This window comes from Triticum aestivum, chromosome 5A, assembly GCF_018294505.1.
Source record: "Triticum aestivum cultivar Chinese Spring chromosome 5A, IWGSC CS RefSeq v2.1, whole genome shotgun sequence".
Classification (NCBI taxonomy): domain Eukaryota; kingdom Viridiplantae; phylum Streptophyta; class Magnoliopsida; order Poales; family Poaceae; genus Triticum; species Triticum aestivum.
This window is the reverse complement of record NC_057806.1, coordinates 17,847,334-17,852,061: the sequence shown is the minus strand read 5'-3', so window position 1 is coordinate 17,852,061 and position 4,728 is coordinate 17,847,334.

Here is a 4,728-nt window from a genome sequence, read left to right as displayed (position 1 = left end):
TTTTGGGATTCAGACGTCGTTGGGGATCACGAATTGGTTTGGCATCTGCTTCCAAATTTATTTTATGTTGACATAGAGTGGGACTAATGCCCTTAAGATCATCAAGAGTATATCCAATAGCGGCACGGTGCTTCTTCAGAATTTTCAATAATCTTTCTTCTTCATGCTCTGAAAGGTTAGCACTAATAATAAGAGGATATATCTTCTTTTCATCAAGATAAGCATACTTAAGATTATCAGGCAACTATTTAAGCTCAAACACGGGATCACCCTTGGGTGGAGGAGGATCCCCTAAAATTTCAACAGGCAAATTGTGTTTCAGAATAGGTTCCTGTTTAAAGAATACTTCATCTATTTCCCTTCTTTCATTCATAAACATATCATTTTCATGGTCTAGCAGATAATGTTCTAAAGGATCACTAGGAGGTACGGCAATAGAAGCAAGACCAATAATTTCATCCTTACTAGGCAATTCTTCTTCACGATGTTGTTTACTAAATTTAGAGAAATTAAATTCATGAATCATATCATCCAAGCCAATAGTAACAACATTCTTTTCGCAATCTATCTTAGCATTAACAGTATTCAAGATGGGTCTACCAAATATAATGGGACAAAAGCTATCTTGTGGAGAACCAAGAACAAGAAAATCAGCGGGATATTTAGTTTTCCCACACAAGACTTCAACATCGCTAACAATCCCAATTGGTGAAATAGTATCTCTATTGGCAAGCTTAATTGTGACATCAATACCCTCTAACTCAGTAGGTGCAATTTCATGCTTAATTTCTTCGTATAAAGTATGTGGTATAACACTAGCACTAGCACCCATATCACATAAGCCATGATAACAATGATCTCCTATTTTAACAGAAATAACAGGCACGCCTACCACAGGTCTATGTTTATCTTTGGCACAGGGTTTAGCAATTCTAGCAGTTTCACCGCTAAACTCAATAACATGCCCATCAATATTATCAGACAAGAGATCTTTAACAATAGCAATATTAGGTTCTACTTTAACTTGCTCAGGAGGTGTATAAGTTCTAATATTGCTTTTACGAACAACAGTTGAAGCTTTAGCATGATCCTTTATTCTAACAGGGAAAGGTGGTTTCTCAACATAGGCAGTGGGAACAATAGGATCATTATAAGTGACAGTCTTTTCTTCAACTTTAATAGGTGCGGCTACTTTTACTTCTATGGGAGGATGATATTTAAACCACTTCTCCTTAGGGAGATCAACATACGTAGCAAAAGATTCACGGAAAGAAGCTACTATCTCAGAGTCAAGTCCATATTTAGTGCTAAACTTACGGAAAATATCGGTATCCATAAAAGATTTAACAGAATCAAACTTAGGTGTCATACCTGACTAATTACCTTCGTCGAGGTCCCAATATTCATAGTTGCATTTAACTCTATCCAATAAATCCCATTTAAATCCAATAGTCTTCATCATAAAAGAGCCAGCACAAGAAGTATCGAGCATGGGTTATTGTTTTCAGAAAGCCGAGCATAAAATTTTTGAATAATTGTTTCTCTTGGGAGCTCATGATTGGGGCATGAATATAACATTGATTTAAGCCTCCCCCAAGCTTGAGCGATGCTTTCTCCTTCGCGAGGCCAAAAATTATATATTTAATTGCGATCACGATGAACAAGATGCATATGATAATACTTTTGATGAAATTCCAATTTCAGTCTTCTATAGTTCCATGATCTCGTATCATCACATAGCCTATACCATGTCAATGCATCTCCCTTCAAAGATAAAGGGAAAACCTTCTTCTTAGCAACATCATCGGGTATAGCTGCAAGCTTAAATAATCCACAAACTTCATCCACATATATTAAGTGCTCATCAGGATGCTTCGTTCCATCTCCTGTAAAAGGATTAGCTAGCAGTTTTTCCATCATACCCGAAGGAAATTCAAAAGGAGTTTCATTTTCAATAGGTTCAGTAGGTTGAGGAGCAACTCTTTGCTCTACTGGACGGGGTGAAGATACCCCGAACAAGCCCCTCAGAGGATTACTTTCCATAGTAACAAATGACAATAAATTTCAGCACACTATATAAATTTTTTCTTACCAAATTCCACCTACCAAAGGCGCTACACTCCCCGGCAACGGCGCCAGAAAAGAGTCTTGATGACCCACAAGTATAGGGGATCTATCGTAGTCCTTTCGATAAGTAAGAGTGTCGAACCCAACGAGGAGCGGAAGGAAATGACAAGCGGTTTTCAGCAAGGTATTCTCTGCAAGTACAGAAATAAGTGGTAATAGATAGTTTTGTGATAAGATAATATGTAACGAGCAACAAGTAACAAAAGTAAATAAAGTGCAGAAAGGTGGTCTCATCCTTTTTGTAGCAAAGGACAAGCCTGGACAAACTCTTATAATAGGAAAAGCACTCCCGAGGACACATGGGAATATAGTCAAGCTAGTTTCATCACATTCATATGATTCGCGTTCGGTACTTTGATAATTTGATATGTGGGTGGACCGGTGCTTGGGTGCTGTTCTTACTTGAACAAGCATCCCACTTATGATTAACCTCTATTGCAAGCATCCGCAACTGCGACAAAAGTATTAAGGTAAACCTAACCATAGCATGAAACATATGGATCCAAATCAGCCCCTTACGAAGCAACGCATAAACTAGGGTTTAAGCTTCTGTCACTCTAGCAACCCATCATCTACTTATTACTTCCCAATGCCTTCCTCTAGGCCCAAATAATGGTGAAGTGTTATGTAGTAGACGTTCACATAACACCACTAGAGGCTAGACAACATACATCTCATCAAAATATCGAACGAATACCAAATTCACATGACTACTAATAGCAAGACTTCTCCCTTGTCCTCAGGAACAAACGTAACTACTCACAAAGCATATTAATGTTCATAATCGGAGGGGTAATAATATGCATAAAGGATTTGAACATATGATCTTCCACCAAATAAACCAACTAACATCAACTACAAGGAGTAATCAACACTACTAGCAACCTACTAGCACCAATCCCGGACTTGGAGACAAGAATTGGATACAAGAGATGAACTAGAGTTTGAGATAAGATGGTACTGGTGAAGATGTTGATGGAGATTGCCCTCTCCTGATGAGAGGAGCGTTGGTGATGATGATGGCGATGATTTCCCCCTCCCAGAGGGAAGTGTCCCCAGCAGAACAGCTCTGCCGGAGCCCTAGATTGGTTCCGCCAAGGTTCCGCCTCGTGGCGGCGGAGTCTCGTCCCGAAAGATTCTTCTGGTTTTTTCTTGACGAAAGACTTCATATAGGAGAAGATGGTCATCGGAGAGCCACCGGGGGCCCACGAGGTGGGGGCGCGCCCTAGGGGGGGCGCCCCCACCCTCGTGGACAGGGTGTGGGCCCCCTGGCCTTCATCTTTGGCAAGGATTTATTATTATTTATTTTAAGATATTCCGTGGAGTTTCAGGACTTTTGGAGTTGCGCAGAATAGGCCTCCAATATTTGCTCCTTTTCCAGCCCAGAATTCCAGCTGCCGGCATTCTCCCTCCTTATGTAAACCTTGTAAAATAAGAGAGAATAGCCATAAGTATTGTGACATAAAGTGAAATAACAGCCCATAATGCAATAAACATCGATATAAAAGCATGATGCAAAATGGACGTATCAACTACGGACATGATTTTAAGGTCCCTTTGTTTAAGTGCAAATGGGTCAATCTGTCAGGAGGCGGGGTACAGGTAGACCCACAGTACAGAATGACAACAGTGGATCTGAACAATCTTGGGTACACTAACGAACCGTTCGTCCTAGCCAATGATGTGGCACAGGTTATCTATGTGAAGGACATGTCTACCAGACCGAGAAAAAGAAAGATAAGGAAGCGAATACATCATACGATGAGCCAAAGCGCCACATAGTTCTTTCAGGAAAAAAGGACATTGTGTGAGTGGAGGGCAAGACAGACATGTCTGAAAATTATGAAAAGTTTCATGAAATTCCTCCCTTCAAAGTAAAGGCTAACCCAAGCATCCTGATAAACGATGAAGATTATCCATGGTTACGGCGCAATAAGCAAAGCACACAAGCGAAAAAAAAGTGAAGACTTTCTCTCCACAACTATTATGATGATACCATGCCAACTTTCAACCTTTTCGTAGTTCATTTGAAATGCCTGTTGTAACAGACGAGTTTCCGTATGAAATCCTGATACTTTGAAACAGATTGTCCGTTTTGTACACGAAGTGCATCCAGTTTTTGCCGTAAGCCTCTCTACTTTCTTACACATGCTATGTGGGTGAAATGATGATACCATGCCAACTTTCAACCTTTTCAGAGTTCATTTCTAGTGCTTTTCAATTTCAGGGTCTTATAGCTCAAAATAATCAGTAAATGCATGAAAAATAACAAATATCATAAAAATAAATAAGTAATTAGAAACAGAATAAAATAAACTTTAGTAAAATATATAAGTAGAAACAAAATAAAATAAACTTTAATAACATAAATAAAATTTATGAAACTAAAATTATCAACATATTTTCTGTTCAAAACATTATAAGCAACCTCTATTATTACTGAAACTAAAATTATATAAATTGATGCAACTAAAATTATCAAAGTTTTTTCTGTTCAAAATCATTAAAAGCAAAAAGAACTTTCATAAAGAACTTTTTTTGTTAGAAACTTTAATAGCAAAAAGAATTATCATAAAATAAAATAAATAAGTAATTAGAAAC